At 44.4% G+C, this 21,090-nt stretch overlaps 1 pseudogene; it reads left to right on the top strand.

Moving 5' to 3' along the window:
- The first annotated feature begins 9,015 nt into the window (after window positions 1-9,015).
- LOC147748682 (alpha-taxilin-like) lies at window positions 9,016-16,300 on the top strand (annotated as a pseudogene).
- The last annotated feature ends 4,790 nt before the right edge of the window (window positions 16,301-21,090 follow it).

Below are 21,090 nucleotides of genomic sequence, written 5' to 3'. Positions count from 1 at the left end.
CCACAAAAAATAAAATGATAATCAAACGGGCTTTAAACCCATCTTATTATCTTTTGATTTTTCACATTTTTGAGGGTGCGGGCAGGGGAGGCGGCGCTCCTCCTTCATAGCAGATAGCCACCGCTGCGAATACGGTATCCACCAATTTGGTCTAAGGGACACTGATATCGAAAATCAAATGGTCTTATGGTCCCACAGTTCTCTTCAGATGTTGATCAGCGTCCACACAATAGATGGTGGTTAACTTCAGAGGAACTGCAACAGTATATTTCACTTAGGTATGCGTCTGTTCACAATTTGAAGAGCTGCAGTCTGTTGTAGTGTCTTTGTGCTTGCTTGGAGGGACCGTTCAGGTCTGAATGATAGCCTGCCACACGAAGTGGCCATAAGGACTCACTCACCCAGACTCTGGAAAAGCAGTTCAACACAGAAAGGAGATGAAGGGGGGGGGGGCAATGCTTAGAAGAAGGGTGCCTCGGGTTGCAAATTATCAGGGGTCGCAACATTGTGGGACTAAAGGCAATCCTAGTGCCCATACACTGCGTTCCACATGCTTCACTGAACAATTTAAATAAAAATCTGGATATCTCTGTAAACACTGTTCAAGGTCACAGTTTTCCCACAGCATGGATGATGAAATGTTAACAAAACTATATCAAGAACCAGCTACTCCAAGAATATGGTTGACTCACCGCACAGTTGCACGGAAAAAGACATGCCAGCAGTCGGGATTCAAATGGTTATATCTCTGCAACTGTACAAGGAATTAACAACACAGCGTGTGCATTGCTGAGATCAGCCATACCCGTTCGGACAATCTCCTGGCCAGTGGATAGCCCGAGGCCGTCCTCAAAGCCATATAGAGGCAAATAAGGGGTCAGGGGCAGATAGGAGGTGGGAAGGGGTCGCCATAATTTGCCATAGGCTGTGATCTTCCCCTGAGAACTGGGCAGTGGGTTTGGCAGTTTGTGCTTTCTCTCCTGTACAGCAGATGAGTGGCCTCTTCTGTTCTGTGATAGCCGACTTCACTGTGGTTCCCAAAGGTGCTCAGGCAGCAGGGTATATGAACTGCTTTCAGATAGGCTGACCTCTGTGGTGTATATTTCAACTAATCCCTCCCCGAGCAGGCAGGGCATTTCTCCTTACTCCAGGCATACCAACAGAGCCTCTAGCAGGCACCTTGATCAAGACTCGTTTTTCAGCCTGGTAGAAAACAGGCAACCGCAGAACCTGGCTCTGGATCACAGCATCTTTCAACTGTACTGAAAGTTCCTCCCTGGGCAGTGAGAAATCCTTGAACCCTCATCTGCTCGTGGACAACAGTTCTGACCAATTAGCCCTAGTGGAGTATGAGTCATCTGGCAGAGAAACTGAAGATCAACAACAATGGGATGTATCTGGCTGGCCCACCAACCTCTACAGCTGCACATGAATGGACCTGGATAGCGCTGCACAAAGCCCTTCTCCCTTTCTTTGCTGCCATAAACTAACAAGCATTGTCAAACATAATAGGTCTCACCTACGAGAGCTTTGCCTTTGGCAATGTTCTGTAGCCATGCGGTACAGCAGGGCAGATACTTTTTAGTGTGGCTAAAACTAATTTAAGAAAGTGCTATGACACTCTGGAGGGCCTTTCTCTCTTTCTCTTTCTCTTTCTCTCTTTTCATCTTTTTCTCTTTTTCTTTCTTGTTCTCTGTCTTACTATTCTTTTCTTTTGTTTCCTCTTGCAGGTCTTTTTATTTACCTTTTGTGGGATCAATTATTTTTACCCAAATGTAATACAAATGAATTGACATGAGTAGGTTCTTATATATCTGTTCTTATTAAGGTTTATCCATTAATTATAATATTGCTCATATTTTTTTTTATTAATTGTTTATTGTTCAAGATGGTTTTTATGTATTACATACCGTAGTACCTTAATTATTTATACTCTCTCTCTTGAATTAATAAAATTGTTTGAACAACAACAAAAAAGAAAGTGCTATGACACAGACTGGAATAACGTGCTTTTTTTAAGCACATTTGCACTGTATGTATCATAGGCATTTTTCATTATGACTTTTACCCATACTGATATACAGCATGGCTAAAATTGTTGCCAAAATGGGCAATGCCCATGCTCTACAGCATGAACTAAAGGCAATGGCCGAGCAAATAGTCTCAAAGGCAAGACCTATTGTTTTACCACTGCTTGTTAGGTCTTGACACAATACCCCTGTGATCCTGTGCAAATCAGTTAGTCTCCAGAAAGCAATTACACCCACGACCATGTCATAGTGAAAATACATTTGGAAGCAAATGATACCTGGTGTTACAAGAAAAATATATTTTGAAGGAGAAAAGGGCTTCTCTGAAGTGTGTGTGGCATAGTAAAACATAGCTACAAATGACAATTGTTTAAACAAGGACGACAGGGAATAAGAAAAAATAAAAGTAGTGCCTTAATCACAGCTCGATCAATGGAAGAAAAGCAACCAAGCTGAATTAATCAGTAGTTGGTCCATGCTCCAGCTGACAAAAGAGGAACAGGGGTCAGCACACACTGGCCAACTAAAAGACAGCAAATATGATTGACAGTGAACCAACGAATGTTAAGCAATGGGCAGGCTCCAAGCCCCTTGTTATACACCATATCGCTTGCAAGCGAGAGCGCATGCAGCACATTTGCTGGCACAGGCGAGATCTAATAACATTCTAAAGCATTTCCTTTCAAATACCCATCAAGATTGTCACATAAATCCTCTCAAATTTAATAAATAAAATAGAAAAGTAAACACCAAGTTCCCTCAAAGATGGAGCCTAACATTTTACCTCTGTCTTCACAAAGAAAAAGTGAAAATTTAAAACCAAAAAGCAAAGGCCTCTTTATTGCTTATTCACTTCTAAACTCCAGCAAGGCTATTTTGGCGGCGAGAGAGTGCCGCCATTTCCCTACATACAGCGCCTATGCCATGGGCTTTAAATTAAGAATGATTGTTTGAATTATGCTATTATTAAGGAGCACTGACTCAAATAAACATGCTTGTAGGCTTCCTCAAAGGCATGTGAATTGATGTACTGGTAGAGATAGTAGAATCAGTCAACCAGAAAAATAATCAGCAGGAAACCTTTTCCGAGAAATAAAGCAGGTTTACTGCGGTGAACGAGCATACAGGAGACAACTGAAAACACATGTATTCTCCTGGAGTGCCTCACAAAAATGAAAAAAAAGAGTTTCCAAGAAACACGCACTCATGGAAGAATACAAGGAGCCAGTCAGAGTGGTGCTAAACAGGTTATAGTCCACGTGTGGGACGAAGACATCTGGACAGCCTAAAACAAAGCCAGCAAATAGAAAGCAAGCAAATGTGAGTTACAAAACACCAAGCCAATGGTATGCAATCGGTGGAATGCATTCCTAGGGATCTTTCAGTGTGTCCCCAATAGGTCTTTGCATCCAGACAGCTGCGCTATCTGGTACACTTCAACTTAAAATAGAAGCCCTGCCCTGCAGTATAACGCTAAAACATGCACATAGGCTTCAAACTCTGCGCCGCACACACATTGCACTTACACCATTCACCTATAACTTACACATGTGGGAGTGAAAGATTCTGGCGATTGGAAACTGGCAAGGCTCTTAAAGAGGAGATACCTGTAGGAAAATATTAAAATATATTACAGCACTGTGATTTATACTTAATACGGAGGGATCAATGTGGCCGCATATGATTGCCAAGCACACTGGGGAAAAGACAAATAGCTATTGTGACTTAATGGGGAAACTAACACAGAGCAGGGGTTCATTCTCTCCACGGGCCATGCAAGTACCTTAGAATCTAAATGATGTTTAAAAAACTGCAATCTGTTCATTTCTTTCACACACAACCTATGCAAGACACAAATCATTCTCAGTATTCTCAGTATTCTATACATGTCCACCTCCAAATAGAGCTGCATCTGCTATCCATCATTCTGCTTAGCACTCAGCCCGACAATGGCCCACATGCATCATTGTGACTTTTTGCACTTCCTAATTTGCGAAAAATAAGGAATCGCAAATTAAGAAGTGCAAAATGCTATGCATCATTTTTTTCGGTATTTCCTTGTGATTCGGTAAAAATCGCAATTTTTACCGAATCCCAAAGAAATACCGAATTCTTAAGTTAATTTTCGCAATTCCCATTGATTCCTATGGGCCAAAAGGCCCATAGGAGTCAATGCAAATTGCGAGTGGCACTTAGAAAATTTCATGGGTGCAGGGGGGGGGTCCAAAGGACCCCCCCCTGCACCCCTGAAATGTATTTTTCGCATCATGTTGCACACACACATGTCCTAAGGACATGTGTGTCCGTAACATGAATGCTTTTAAAATGCGTTAAAAGTGTTAATTACACTTTTTGCAAATTTACCGAGTAGTTCAACTACTCGGTAAATTTGTCCCTCTAATTGCGAATTCGCAATTTCAAAATTAATCATGCATTGCTTTTAGGAAATCGCAAATTTGCGATTTCCTAAAAGCAATCGCATTTTTGGAAATCGCAAAAATGTTGCGATTTCAAAAAATGCTTCATGCATTCCAAAAAGCATTTTTGGAATCGCAAACGGCCGATTTTAAGGAATCGCACCGTTTGCGACTCCAAAAATGAATGATGCATGTGGGCCAATACCTTCACAAAATTCGCGAACTTCGTCACAGACTTTTTATCCCACATGCACACCTAACCTATGTAAGGGCCGCATGCATCAAGCTTTTTTCTGGTCGCAAACGGGCCGATTTTCAGAATCGGGCCGTTTTTGCCTGGAAAAAGCCCTTTTCTGATGCATGAACCCATTTCCATTCGCAAATTAGGTAATCACAATTTTTTGCAATTACCTAAATTGCAAATGCATTTAGGGAATCGCACATTGCGATTCCCTAAAGGTGATGCATCAAACCTTTCCTAAATGCAAACTGTGCATTTATGAAACGCAAATTATAATCAACTTCAAGTTGATGGTAATTTGAAAATTCTTTGAAAAATGCACAAAAGTGCATTTTTCAAAGTGACATGTGGCGCACACACTGTGCACACTTACCTTTTGGGGGGGGTGCGTCAGGCAGCCCTAGGCTTTTGGCACCCTTGGAATTGCATTCGCAATTTGCGAATACCGATTTGGTAATCGCAATTTGCAAATGCATTCCCATTCATTCCTATGGGCCTATAGGCCCATAGGAATGAATGGAGTGACATTACCTAATAGCGATTTGCAATTTCCAAATCGCTATTAGGTCATATATAGGAATCACAATTTATTTTGCGATTCTTACATGTATAAGGAATTACGATTCCTAAATAGCGATTCCTTAAAAATCGCTATTTAGGAATCCCAATTCCTTATGTTGATGCATGTGGCCCTAATTTCTTACCTCTAAATAACGCTCAACTATATTCTCTGTTTCCTCCAGCCTCACAAACATCATAGCCCAGTCAAGAGCCTATGAAACCTTCTTAATAAACCAGACAAACCCTGCACTTCAGATTGCCCTTGGACTGTGCTATCATAATGGTATGAGAACCCGCTAGACCACGGGTATCATCCAAAGAATCCATAGACAGCTATCAGACCATCATACTGCTACCCAACACTTAACTAAGCTTGCCAACTTCATCTCTACTGCCTCTCTGGGAAGAGCCATCACCAAACTCACTTTCTATGTAGCTTTGTGGTGAGAGCAATCCCCAGGTTAATTTCATGAATGTACAACCATCCATCACCTCTTACTCCAATAGTGGACTGACCGATCTGAGCAATCACTACCACCCCACTTAGAAACTGTCATGATTCATAGCCTGTACTTACCTGTGTTTACTTAACAGATATGGACATCCAAACCTTTTAAGTGGTCGAGTCTTCCAAGGAGGACAGTGACACAGGAGATTGTGGCCGCCGCTTCGTGCGAAACTTCGCGTCTGTGCACAAAATGCACAAATGGAGTCAGGTACACTATTTGTCATAGAGCGCTGTGGAACTGTCATGAGGCTTGCAGTGGTGGTGGCCATCGTGCATTCACAGAGCATCAGCTCCTTCTGTTTCTGAGCAATCTTTGGTAGGGAATTGAGTTTCTTAGTTGCTGCAGACGAGCCGAACCCTTGTTTCTAGAGATTAGCGGTCAAAGCACTATTGACAGGATTTTTCAACACTTACTGGACAAAGATAAGTCATTTGGGATATATGTAGGGTTTCCGGTTTTCAGTTAAAACCAATTCTAACTAATAAAACACCAGCAAATGGAATACTTGGTGTTCAGTAGAAACTGGAAAGCCCCAGAGTTGTCTGCACCTTTTCTGCTTTGGTACCCTCTAGTGTCAAAACAGTATACATTAGCCTCAAACCATTTTTAGTGATAGATGTACCCGCTGCAACTGTCTTGGGCTACGGTAAACTATTTAATATGCCCTTGTGACAATTCACATACCCTTTTGGCCATCAACAAGGTTCATGGACCCCCGGACTCCCTTACCCTACTTCCGCTCTCATTGTGGTAGTATGGCTGGTATCATTGGACTTCAGCTCACTGTTCACTGCACCTTGCTGGGTAGTGGCCAGTAGTATTACAGATAAACCATGAGCAGAATCACACTCCAGAGAAAGTGGCAGCTCCTCGGTTTCATTGGGATGGGGCTTTGCTTTCTGAAAGCTCAGGTGTTAGTAGTGTGGAAACAAAGATGAATGTTCATAAGGCTGCATCCCGAATCAATGTTTTCCCATAACCCTCTGTATCCAACACTCCTGTTCTTAGTTTCACATTGTGATGGCCTGAAAAAAGCCAAATAAAGAGCCACATCCCCTCATATAAAAGGACGAGAACATCATCAGCAACTATGCTTAGATCCAGAAAGGGCCCATGCACCGTTTTGCTGAAACTGCACTTCCTCCATTGCACACACAAACGCATTATTATTATTTGTGTTCTTCAGTTGCCCAAAATTCTGTTTTTTGTGTGCATTTTTTTTTGCATTAGCGCCATAGACAGATGAACCATAACATAAACAACTACTTAAATTCTTTAAAATGTGCGCCTGCAGCCTCAGCTTTGAGCGTCTAAATCGTTGACTATTGTGACACTACAAAAATGTGCCAGTCGGGGTATCAGTAGCAGGAGAAAAGCCATTTAGATAAACGTCTGTAAGTAAAAAAGTTTGCAAAGTAAGGGGGCTAAGAAACCATGGATAAACAAGAAAGCAAAACCAACAGAGTAAACTTGCAAACGTTCATGCACAGTGTTCACACAGAAGAAAATGTCTCACATCACATTGTTACCTGGGAGACGTGGCATTCAACATTCATCCCCCAGATAGAGTCCGCTGCTTACGTTAAATACTGTAATGGCCACATAAAGGGACAAGCCTTCCACCATGTGCAAATGTTCAACTGCACTATAGCACAGGAGAGTGTAAAGTGCATAAGTGAGAGTGGAGGTCCTTACCAAAGGTCAGTGTTCCATTGTCTGAAGGATGAGTGCTGAGGGCAAGGGACAATGATGGCCAGGCCAGGGTACTGCACTGAGCCAGGTACACGTGCACAGAGTTGCCCAATTCATGCCAGTCATTCTATCAATTTGGAGGGGAAAAACATGGACAGGCAATGCCAAGAATTTGGTAAGTAGAGGACATAACTAGGCAACGTTCACCATGGTGGTGGGCAGGACAGTGCTGACTGAGTCACACCAATGATTTATGGGGGGATGATGTCAAGAAAGGCACGATGTGCTGTCAGTGTAAAGGAGGACAATGCTGAGCGAATTACACCGTATAGGGTGAGTAAGAGAAAATGATTGGCAAATCATGCCACATCAGTGTTTAGGAACACTGATAATCACATATCGTAATCTGTCTGCATAGTGCGGGCACACTGGGGCACACTGGTGTGATAGGTCAAGGAATGCAAAGATATGGTGGCATTCATGCATGCCATATAGTCAGCGTATGATGAGGAATGCTAGAAATGGAGAAATGAGTGCCAAGGTAACAATACAAGTAAAGCAATGTCATGGTGTTAGTTTGTGCAAGGAAAACCATTTCGTGTTTGTAAAGGAACATAAAGCCATTGACATATAATGGAACCCCATCCTATCAGGGAGTATAAAGGACAATGCTTAGCAGAACAATGTACATTAGAGGTTACTCTGTGCGTTTAAAGGTGGGGAACATTGCTGCCTGTCTCCAGGAAGAGGGAAATTAGGGAAAACCTACCTTAATTAAAAATCATTACACCTTGGGCTAGGGGTCCTACAACGGATGCCATCACCCCTTCCCAAACAGTCAGCATTGCACATTCAACTAAAGAAAAACACACCATTTCAGCACAATGGACACAGGTGAACCATAAGTGGCTGTACATCCAGCACACCACACAGAGTCCTGGAAGCTTCTGAAGACTATACAGTAAGAACATGTTGCAATGTGCACAAATTAGCACATACAACAGAGTCCCACGTTCGCCCAGAAGGGCATGAACACAAATATGTTCTGGTGGAGTCGCCTACTGTGCAACCACTCCAGGTTTGCACTCAAGAACTTTTTCAACCAAGCCAAATAGGAAGTGGAAGGCGGGGGCGACAGGCACTGAAATCTGTTTTTTTGGATTGTGGGGTAAGGGGGGGGAAACAATGCATTTTGTTTTCAAGACCACCGAAGTATCAGAGTTCCTGCCTGGCCTCCACACTTGTTAAAGTGTCACTCAGCAGCGGCACAGTTCTCACAAGCAGCATTGCCACAACCCCCTGTGCTCTCCACACCCACTGGAGGCACGGAATGCAAACATCCCTCAGGGCATGGAATGTTGTTAGCCACCGTGTCTGCAGGTGACTCCTCAGCAATATTATCACAAGGAAAGTCATGTGCTGCAGGCACTGCATGTAGCCATCAGTCTGTCACTGGACGAACTTCCAGTTCTTAAATGAAATGGTGCCCGGGCCAGCGTTAACTCAAATGCACTGGTGATCCACGTGCATAGGATCAGGGCGCTCATTAGTTTATGTTGATTAACTCAGTTCAGATGGAAATGATGGCAAACCTGTCATCAAGTGAAATCAGCCTTGTAGGCACAGCATCCCTGCCAGATGGTGATGAGGCTTTTCACCAGTCTGGTGGTGGTCCTGCACAGAGGCCTGGGAGCCCAGTGATAGAGTCGCTGCTTGATTGCACTGCACCGCAAGCAGCAGAGGAGACCCTGTGACATCCAGCCACATGCCGGTAATGTTTCTGAGTAGCTCAGCAGGCAGCTGGAAGATATCCTAAATACATATTTTAATGATACAGCTTATAGTAACGACAGAGGCTCCCTGGGTGTGAGGCAGGTAGGTTTATTTATATACTTTTAAGCACACAGAGCGCCGAGCCTATTAACGGCACACAGCTCCGGCGCCCAACTGATTGCGCTGGAAACGCGCGATCGCAAGATGGCCGCCGTTTCACGTCACGTCATCACGTGACGTGAAACAACTAGAGAGGCGACTCTACATATCTCCCCTTTTTTGTCCAAACAAGTAACTTAGTCTGTGGTGGCTTCAGAGTCCATCGCCCATCTCATAGTCCCAAAACTTAGAGGGCTTCACTATCAATCGCCCACCTCTGGTGCACCTTCCCGGAGTGGATGTTCCTTCCGGTCCCCCTTGGGTCAGGGACTCCCCCTCCTTGTCTTTGTGGACCAACGATCTTTCTCTGTCCACCGGTTCTGTTCCCTCTCGACTCGTCCAGCCTGCGCCTGGGGATTCTCCGCCTTCTTGTTCCACCCCTGGGTTCGTGCTTTCCGTTTCTCCTTCCAGAATGTCCGAATCAGTTCCCAAGGTTCACTGGTCCATCTCGTCGGGTTCCCACGCCTCTGGAGCCCATTGTACGATTTTGTTACACCGAGCCATGCGTTCCCGTCACTCAGCCTGGCTGCTCGACCAAGAACCTCTTTGACTTGTAGGGGTCTGCTGTATTTACTGTCCCCTTTCCGTTGAAGTGTGGCCAGTTTGACTCTTACCCATTCTCCTTCTTCCAACTGCGTGTCCTTTACATTCCTTCTCTTATTGTAATGTTCCGAATATATTCTCTGGCCCCTTTCCAGATTTGCTTGTACGACCGCTGGGGACCACTAGCTGGTCACCGTCTTCTCTTTCCACGCCAGATTGTCCTTGGTGAATGGGTCTCTGCCTCTTAGAATCTGGAAAGGACTGTACCCCGTCCCATTGGGGGTGATGCGGTACGCCCAGATCATGTGCAACAGTTCCTTTTCCCAGTCCTTCCCCATCATGATGGCTGCTTGGATGGAGCCCATTAAGACCCTATTGAATCGTTCAACTTGTCCATTCCCTGCAGGATGGTATATGGAAGTGTGTTTGGAACCAATTCCATTCCTCTCCATGTATTTTAACCATTTGTCAGAAGTAAACTGTGGTCCATTGTCACTGAGGGGCCCATTATGATAGCGGTTTTCCCGCATCCTCCGGGCCGGCGGAAGCCACTGCTGGCCCGGAGTATGCGGGAAAACCACTGCGGAGCCTCGAAAGACCCACCGCCATATTAGGATGGCGGTGGGTCTTGAAATCCGTCCGCAGCCTTTCCGCCGTGGTCGCCTTCCGACCACGGCGGAAAAGCTTTAACATGGCTGGCGGTGTCTATCAGACACCGCCAGCCATATTAGGATGGTGTAAAATGTATGCTTTTCCGCGGCGGCTTTTCCGCCGTGGAAAAGCATACGGACCTTCACTTCGGGGGCCCGTTGCGGGCCCCCTGGGTGAAGGGGGGTGTGGAGTGCACATGGGGGGTACCTATGTAAACAATACAGGATGTGACCGCCAGGGTGGCGGTCACATCCTAATTGCCATGGAGGGACCGCCGCTGCCCATGCGGACGGTCCCTCTTACTCAGGAGTGGCTGACGGACGCAAGTCCATCCGCCATCATAATAGGGCCCTTAGTATGGATTTAGGGATGCCTTCCCTGAGGAAGGTGGCAGTGAGAAACTTTAGTATAGTGTCCGTGTCCATTTCTTCGTTGACATGTATTTCTGGCCTCTTGGATTATTTGTCCACCAGGACGCATAGATACTTAGGGGTTCCTTGCTCGTCCAGGATGGGTCCCAGTATATCGATGGAAAGTTCTTCCCATGGGTTCCTCAGTGTGTCGAATTTTCCTATGGACGGCCTCAATGGTGTCATGGTCTTATCGCCTGCTGACATTGGTTACACTCCCTTACGTATCTCTCTGTTTGCGTATCCATGCCTAGCCACCAGTAACCCTGTTTGGCTCTCAATTTGGTCTTTCCAAATCCTAAGTGGCCTTCGTGTAGTATGGCTAGTAGTCTAGGGATGAGTCCTTCTGGGGGTACTACTTTGTCCCCTCGGTACATAAAGTCTCCCTTGTCTCCGAGTGAGAGCTCCTCTCTTACTTTGAAATACTTCCTCATGTCTCCACTCAGGTGTTTCTTTTCCGGCCATCCTCCTGTGATGTACCCCTTCACCTCCTGGAGGTTCTTGTCTTCCTGGTATGCATCCTTCCATTCTAGGTTGCTTATCACCTTCTCTGGGTCTTCCATCAATGCCACCATTTCATCCCCTTCTTCCTTCTCTTCTCCTGCTGGCTCCATAGCTGCTGCCATTGCTTAGATAGTCATCGACTTTATTTCTGCTACCCGGGATGTACATTACATCATACCGATACTCCAGTAGTTTGAGAGTCATTTTTGCTATTCTCGGGGTGGCATTCGCATGCCCACTGGATGTGAGGACTCGTATCAATGGTTTGTGGTCTGTTCTGAGTTGGAATCTTCTACCCCATAGGAACTGGCAAAATCTCCCAATGGCCCAAACCACTGCCAACATCTCCTTTTCGATAACACTGAACTTTTTCTCAGTGTCTGTCAGAGTCCTGGACGCAAAACTAAGGGTCTCCATTGTTCCTCCACCCCTGTCTTGCATGAGGACTGCGCCGAGTCCTTTGCCGCTGGCATCAGTTGTTACCACTGTTCGCCCCTGTGGGTCATACCCTTCGAGGAGTATGGATTGTGTTACCTCTCTCTTGACGTCTTCAAACTCTCTCTGCATTTCCTCTGTCCATTCAAACGTCGTTTTCTCTCTTGTCAACAACCGCATGTGGTGGGTTTTGGAGGCAAAATGCTGTATGAATTTGCTGTAGTACTCTGCCATGCCTAGGAAGGACCTGACTTCCTCCTTGCTAGCGGGTGGTGGTGCGTTGCATATCGCTCTTACGTTCTCCTTCTTCAGCTTGATTCCTAGTTCACTGATTTCGTGCCCCAGGTAGGTGACGGATGCCATGCCGAGGTGGCATTTCTCCCACTCGGCAGTCAGCCCCTTGTCTTCCAGCACCCTCAGTACTTTGGCCAACTTTGAATCGTGGTCCCGTTGGTCACCCCCATGACCAAAATGTCATCTTGGAAGTACTGGACTCCTTCCATGTCCTTAAAGAGACGGTGCATCAGCTTTTGGAAGACCGCCGCTGTCGATGCCAAACCGAAGGGCATCCTACAGAATTGGTAGCATCCGAAGGGGGTGATGAATGATGTCAGCCTCCTGCTCTCCGGGTGTAATGATATCTGGTGGTACGCCGAAGTCAGGTCTATGGTGGAGTACCATTTCTTTCCTTTGGTCTTTGCCAGCATCTCCTCTATGCGGGGCAGCAGGAACTTCTCCACTACAATGTTCTTGTTAGGTTCGCGCAGGTCCACGCACAGCCGGACCTTGCCGTTGGGTTTCACCACCACCACCAGGGGGTCCAGCCATTCCGCGCACGTGATTGGTTCAATAATTCCGTTTCCTTCCAAGTCGCGCAGCTCTTTCTGCACTGCCTCCCTCACGGCTATCGGCACATTCCTTACTTTATGCGCCACTGGTGTAGCATCCGTCTTGAGGATGATCTTATGCGAAAACTTCTCCAGTCTCCCGACTCTTCCGCCGAATACTTTAGGAAAGTCTTTTTTCCATTTCACCATGTCTGGCCACAGTTCAGGTTCCGTCAATAGTACCTGCACTGCTCCGCCAGGGTCCAGTTTGATGCCCAGGTCTCCTTGGTCCATCCAACCCAATACCGATGGGCCTTTCTCCGTCACATATAGCTTGCACCCTGCACTGCGTCCTCTGAACTCAAATGTTAGTAGTCGATAACCTGCAATGGGGATGCGATTTCCCAGGTACGTGACCGGTCTGATGTCCGGTGGTTCCAGGTGCTGACCTAGATGGGGCATGAACTTCTCTGTCCATACTGTTGTTTGTACCAATGTGTATGGTGAGCCTGAGTCCACCACAATACTTATCATTACGCCCCCTATTAACATGTCCAGCACTGGTTTATTCGATCTCCTGGTGCCTACGCTCAGTACTTGTTCCTCGATGCACAGCACTTCGTCCTCTTACACGTGGCATCTTCCTTCCCCCTCTTCCTGGTCCATGTCGACAAATTTCACTGTGTTGCGGGCCATTTTCCTTCGGCAGACCTTTTCATGATGTCCCATCACTCTGCAGAACATGCATTTGGCCCGGAAAGCTGGACACCTTTTATCATTCGCCTCATGGGCCCAACTGCCACATCGGTAGCACGACGTCTTACTTCCTTTCGTCTGCCTCCCTGGCGGTCCCGGTTTCCCTTGCCACTTGTTGGGTCCCTTGTAGATCGGACTCTTGTTCCTGTTCCCACCCTTAGGCTCTTCATCCTCAATTCTGTTGACCATGGGCTTTGCCGCCATTTCTCTTTTTGCCGCGTCTGCACATCGTCGTGCTAATTCTGCCTTTTTAACCATTGCGATCGCTTCGTTCAACGTCGTAGTGCCCCCTGACCATAGCTTGTCCTGTACTGATTTCATTGTCGTATGCATTACTATTTGGTCTCTGATAAATTCATCCTGGAGCCCACCGAACTGGCACGTGGACGCCAACTTTTTTAGTGCCGCCACATACTCGTCGATAGATTCGCCCTGTTCTTGCTTCCGCTGTTGGAAATTGTAACGATCTATCGACACACACCGCCGGTCGGTAATGTTCATCAAGTTCTTCCAAGGCGTGCACATACACATCGTCTTCCCCTGTTTGTCTCTGCTTGGGTACCAGGTTTTTGAATACTCTGATACCCTCAGGGCCCAAGTTGTGTAGCAAGATTCTCCTTTTCCTTATGCTGGTGAAAGTCTCTTCATTCTCGTCCTCCAGGACTTCTATGTAGTTCATGATGTATTCCTTCCAGTCCTCCCACTTCATTAGGGGCTCATCTGGTTTTGGTAGGAATGGGACCGGTGCCGTCACCGAGGATGATTGGGCGCACATGGTTGCCCGCCTGTTTGGTTCGACATTCTGGGTCTTGGGGCTGCCTGGTGCGCTGTTCTCCTCACCCTCACGTGGTTGGGTTTGGTTGTCTCCCAATTCACCACTCTCTAAGGTACCTGGATCCGCCAGCGCTACTGTTCGGCCGGGTGCGCCTGTGAGATTTGGCTCCTGTGCTGCCTTGCCGCCCCCTTATCCCGTGGCAGGAGGTGGTAGTGGCCTTAATACCTCAGATCGTGGTCTGATGTCCGTTCGTGTAGGGTTCAACCGCTTCTGCCGCGCTCACCTGTAGGCCGCCAAGATCTAAGGAAGTTCTGGGCGAGATGGTCAAGGTTCGTTTTTTTTTTTGCTTCCTTTTACTTTCTACCTGCTCCACCTCGTGGGTCCTCATCAATTTCGAGCACTCCTCGTCGCCATTGTAATGATACAACTTATAGTAATGACAGAGGCTCCCTGGGTGTGAGGCAGGTAGGTTTATTTATATACTTTTAAGCACACAGAGCGCCGAGCGTGTTAACGGCACACAGCTCCGGCGCCCGACTGATCGCGCTGGAAACTCGCGATCGCAAGATGGCAGCCGTTTCACGTCATGTCGTCACGTGACGTGAAACAACTATAGCGGCGACTCTACACATATTGCATTGATGATGGCGAGGATGCCCTCCCAGAATCTGACAAGGTAGAAAAGGGGCTCACGGAACCTGTGAGAAATGGAGAGGCAGAGCCTGGCATCCATGAGATGAATGGCAAGAAGGAGGTGCTGAAGATTGACACTGAAGAGATTCTGGTGAATGATGAGTTTGCTGACCGTGATCAGAAACGCACCCAGGAGAAGAAGAAATCCAGAGGTCTTGGACAGGAGATCGCATGCTGAACTGCTGGAGGAACACCGAACCTCACAAAAGCTGATGAAGATCATGCAGAAAAAGCAATCACAGCTAACCCATGAGAAGGATCCCCTCCGAAGTGAGCATAGCAAGGCCATTCTGGCCCCCAGCAAATTAGAGAGTTTATGCCATGACCTGCAGAGACACAACCGCATGCTCAAGGATGAGGGAGCACCAAGTACAATTAGAGTTGTATTATTTATCTATTTACAGTGCTGCTACAATTGTATCTTGCCCATCCTTTCTAGATAAATATGATGCCATGAGCACATTGGAAACAACAAAAGAGTCTCCTTATTTCCTTTCTGATAATGTTTTTGACATATCATTTTCTAATTGTCTGTCAATAACACCTGTTGGGATATCACATGTTTATTTAAGGATGAGGGGGTGCAACGGGACCGGGAGGAAAAGGAAAAATGCAAAGAGGTGTCGTCTCACTTCCAGGTCACTCTTAACGACATCCAGGTGCACATGGAACAACACAATGAGCGCAACCCCACACTACGGCAGGAGAATGTGGAGCTGGCTGAACACCTGAAGAAACTGACTGAGCCATATGAGCTTCGAGAGGATCACATTGGAACGGGCTTTAAGCATAAGGACCTTCAGCAGCAGCTGGTGGATACAAAGCTACAGGAGACACAGGAGATGCTGAAGGAGGCAGAGGAGAGACACCAGCGAGAGAAGGACTTTTTTTCTGAAAGAAGCAGCTGAGTCACAGCGAATGTGTGATCTCAGGAAACAGCAAGAATCTCATTTGAAGCAGCAGCTGGCTGTCTACTTAGAGAAGTTTGAAGAGTTTCAAAGTACCATATCCAAAAACAATGACGTTTTTGCAATATTCAAACAGGAAATGGAAAAGATGACCAAGAAGATCAAGAAAATTGAAAAAGAAATAAATATGCACCATTCTCGGTGGGAGTGCAGCAGAGAAGAGGACGCTTCGGGGTAATGAGTTGGAAGGACTGCAGGTGAAGATCCAGTGGTTTAAGAAGCTGTGCAGAGCTCTGCAGGCTGAATGACATGACTTGAACAAGAAGGTGCTGGATCTCAGTTTGCCTGTCCCACTTGCCAACCATTTGGACTCTCCTACTGAGACCACTGCATACAGGAACTTAGAAGATCTATGAGTTACTGTATAAGATGCAGACAGTGCAGCTCGGAAACAGGAAGAGGCAGCCTCTGCTCTGTTTCATAGTATGTGGTGCACTGGTTAGAGGAGGCAGACCCTGAAGCAGAGGTCAGACCCGGGACCAGGGTTCAATTCCCGAGGCGGCAGGGTCTTGAGCCCAAATGTCCATGTATTTACAAACATAGCAATTTAAAAAGTACTATTTTATTTCTTTATAGCGCTACTCATCCCAATGCAGGGTGTCAGAGTGCTTCACATAACGTACGCATTAGACATTCATAATAAATCATGTAAGTGTGCAAATCAATGTACAAGATGTTTTACATGAGTCAGTGAGGGTTATCAGGTGTAGGAGTCAAATGTCCTTCACAACTCACTGTGCTATATTAGAAGGATTATAATGTATGAACTGCAATTAACAAAAGGATCTCTGTGTTCAAAGCAGTAACTTACCTACCTAGATACATAAAATAAAAATCTCTCATCTGCATGTTAGGTGGTGTGCTTTGCATGAGACACTTCTATACTACTTTGATGCAAATCTGAGACTACATAAAACACAGAACTCTCCAGCAAATGCTTTATTCTCCAGAGTTATCTCACCATTATCATTATTCCCTTAGATTTACTGGGTACCTCTGAAGCAGAAGCCTTAACTCCATAAAATATTTTAAATTGCAGACTTTGCAACTAATTAAGCAGAAGAGATGTATTCTTTGTTGCCAATTTCTTTGTGGCAAGGCTTTGCAAATAAAATGTTGTTGGTTGAGGCACAGATTTTACGTTGGGATTTTACCACCTTTTTTGGAGCATGCCCATTGGGATTGCACCACTTATTTTGGAGCAAGCCCAAGGCAAAATCTAATTTCTTAAATCTCATAATTTGCTTAAATTTACTCATGATATACCTGATAAACCTATTTGTGAGGTCTTAATATGTGATGTCACTTCCAGAGAGATTACTTCCTGTGATCAAACATGCAATGCCATGAGTCGTGGCGCCATGTGCTATGGTGGCCATGATGTATTTGTAACTACCTAACTTAGTTAGTCCCCCCACTTCTTTTTTTAGGACTTGTGCCCTGGAGGAGGGGGTGGTGGTGGTAGGTAGCAACATGAGAAAAATTGACTCTGAGACTTAGCAAAGCAAACAAATACTCTCAGACACTGTAAACATGCCTATTTGAAAGTGAAATACTCTGCTAAAATAGTTTCCATTGATGTAATACTGAAAAAGAATGATTACGAGTAAAATAAGTGCCGCAATAATGCTGCTAAATTTCAATTTTTGTGCCGCTAAATTTCAATTTTTGTGCTGCTAAATTTGAAAATCTATGCCGCATTATCCTGGGGGGTCTGTATATAAGATCCATAAAAGTACAATAAAAAGAAGAAAGACAATCCATCCATAAAAACATATTAAGGCTAAGAGGTACAGTTTGTTTATAACAATGACTAAAATGGACCACAATTTACGGGATGTATCATATATTCAAAATCGATAGGGTGCCTTTAACAACATTACAATGATGATATGCAACTCCGACGACCTTCATTGAGTACCCATGGTTCTGCGTGACCGTACAGCAGACTTCAGGAATGAACCAAAGCGGAAAATTAATTCATCTTCCTCTAGTTTAAACACTTCCTTGTAGGCTGCCCCGAAGTTGAAAATGGCGCGCATTTTAAAAAAGGGTATCAAAAGCCTTTTGTAAATTTAGAATAGAAAATACAAAAGAATAAAAAATGCAACATCGTTTTATTACTATGTGCGTTGAATGGGCAGGGCAGTGCTTCAAGATCAGCAATGTAGCCAAGAGGGAAACCATAATAAATATTTCATAATGCCTGCCCGTAAGCGAAATAGCAGCCTCCTTTCCCAGTGTCCTATAGGTTTTCAAAGGTATCTGGGAAGCAAGTGAGAACAATCCTCTATGGGCATATACCTTTCAACTGAGGTTTTCTTGATCTCTCTCTGATGCCTTTCATCACTATACTTTTTATACAGTGCCTCTTGTATCACCTTTTTGCTAATTAACTCAGATTGGATTGGGTTAGAAAAAATGCGCAGGTGGTTTACACTAGGAAGGCTATTTTTACTGCAGAGAGCCACGGTATGTCCCCACCACTCTCACAACAAAGGCAATCAATTATTATGTCTCTGGTGAGGGTTGCTGAGCTGTTCTTTCAAATTGCAACCCATAACAGTGCTGGAGGCGCCCTAATATAATCTTCAATATAGGGGAGTTTCAGTTCTTTGTGGTACACATATACAGAGGAGGAAATCAGGGCTCCCAAATGTTTCCTGCATAGTCTGTTTTCTTCACTTTGAATGCTACTACATTTGGTAAAGCCCCAAATTTCTGCTCCATAGGTTGCAGTGGGGGCACACTGTAGCTTGAAGATTTTCCTAAGGGCTACAACTACTTCAGTCCTTTTGGGTTGGGGTAGACCCAAAAGTGTGTTAATGCTTTGTGACAACTTACATCTGCTGTGTGCCACGTGGTCAGACCGGGAGCCATTAGTAGCATAAACTAACCCAAGATAAGAAAAAGTGCAAGTGCTTTGTAAACTATCCGAATTGACAGTGATTTTATTAATATTTTTCAGACCGCAAGCCATTAAAAACAATTTTTTTAAATTAGCCCTTAAGTCTAATAGAGCCATAAAATCTACAAAATCTTGTACTAAAATGCGTAAGGCATTTGATGTGCGTGCCATTAAAACCGTCATCCGCATACGATAAGACAAGGAGTGCATTGCCGTTTATTCTCGGGTCATCGTGAGTTTTACTAGTGAGTCATGTAAATCATTAATATATAGAATAAAAACAAGGGGTGCTAGGATGCACCCCTGTCTAACTCCTCTATCAATTTTGATGTCATTTGATACTTTCCCGTCCTGACTGATCCTCACCCGGGCATGCAGATCTCTGTGCAAATAGGCTAAAAAGTGGACTAGGGCTTCTTCCGGGCCTTGTTTTAAAAGAATGGACCATAATCGTGACCTGTTGATGAGGTCGAACGCAGAAGTAAGGTCCATAAAGGCGAGATATATAGGGGATTTTTCTGCACCAGTGTACTTGCCATTAATCAAATTTAGGTTTAGGCACTGTTCCACTGTGCCTACCTTACTTTTAAACCCCAGTTGACACAGCCTTAAAATCTTATCTCCCTCTGCCCTATATATATATATATATATATATATATATATATATATATATATATATATATATATATATATATATTCACTGAAAAAACCATGGGTTATAGACCATATAGAGTTAGAAAATTAGCATTTACAAAACCTTATTTTACTCACACAAAACCATTGAAATTCCATATATAGTTAGTTGCACTAGCTATATATTGCGCACCCGCAATCCACTGCTGATGATGTCACATATTAAATCATTCATGACATGGTCAGTGACATCACTGATGACATCACTGATGACAACTCAAATGACATCACTGACAACATCACTGATAATATCATTCATGTGATAATACAATGAACCTCTTCAGACTCTAATATAACCTTAGATACAATCAGTGTAAAAAGACACTCACAGATTGTCACTCATCCATGGAGTTACTCATACATCTAGTCAGTCATGCAAAGAATCAATCACACCTCCATTTCCTCAACTATACAGTTATACACACCTTACTAATTCAAACATATTCTTACACATATTTAATCTCCTATACGATCCCTGATACAAGTTCACAATGATCCATACAGCCACTCACACATTCACTGGCTCTTATGCACGGTTATATATGTCAACTCTCACATGTACTGTGTTTTACATATGTACTTACTTTGACATGTTGCACTGAGATATCCATTCACTCACCAATACACTCATGCACACAGTCAACCGCCAATGCAGCTGTTTCCACATGCACTTTTGAACCCATACATCTAGTGAATCAACTGCTCACACATCTATGCACAGAGTCATACACCTCCCAGCCACTCACACACATACTTAGACTCCCATACAAATACTTGGGCAACCAATGAATATCCCATATAGTTACTCATATAGCTACTGATTAACACATTCAGCAGTTTACAGAACAACAGACATAATGATGCACAAATTAAGACAGTTTAGTCACTAACCCATGCACTCAGTGAGACACATTTAATCACTCACTCATACAGTCAGTCATGCACCTACTAAATTCTTCATCCAGACACTTATACATCCACTCATTCTTCAATATGTAAGACATATTTTAACTTTACAGAAACATACAGTCATTGGATAATGTCATCAGTGATGTCATTTGAGTTGTCATCAGTGATGTCATCAGTGATGTCACTGACCATCTCATGAATGATGTAATATGTGACATCATCAGCAGTGGATTGCGGGTGCGCGATATATAGTTAGTGCAACTAACTATATATGGAATTTCAATGGTTTTGTGTGAGTAAAATAAGGTTTTGTAAATGCTAATTCCTAACTATATATGGTCTATAACCCATGGTTTTTTCAGTGAATTTTCAAGGTTTTGTAAATGCTAATTCCTAACTATATATGGTCTATAACCTATAGTTTTTTCAGTGAATTTCAATGGTTTTTTAATAGCAAATATCAAAAGCTTTAAAATGTCAAGTACGTGGTAGGTAAAAACATTTTCGTGTCTATGCACGCTGATGTGCTTTGAACGCTGCCCCCCCCTCCCTCCACCCCTCTTTTCTTTTAGGAGTATTCTCTCTTTGCAGATAGTGAAGGGTAGGTAACGCAGGCCTTTGCCCCCGTTGTAATCC

Source organism: Lissotriton vulgaris, chromosome 1_1 (assembly GCF_964263255.1).
Source record: "Lissotriton vulgaris chromosome 1_1, aLisVul1.2, whole genome shotgun sequence".
NCBI lineage: Eukaryota > Metazoa > Chordata > Amphibia > Caudata > Salamandridae > Lissotriton > Lissotriton vulgaris.
The sequence above is the reverse complement of the archived record's forward strand: the minus strand, read 5'-3'. Positions and strand labels throughout refer to the sequence as shown.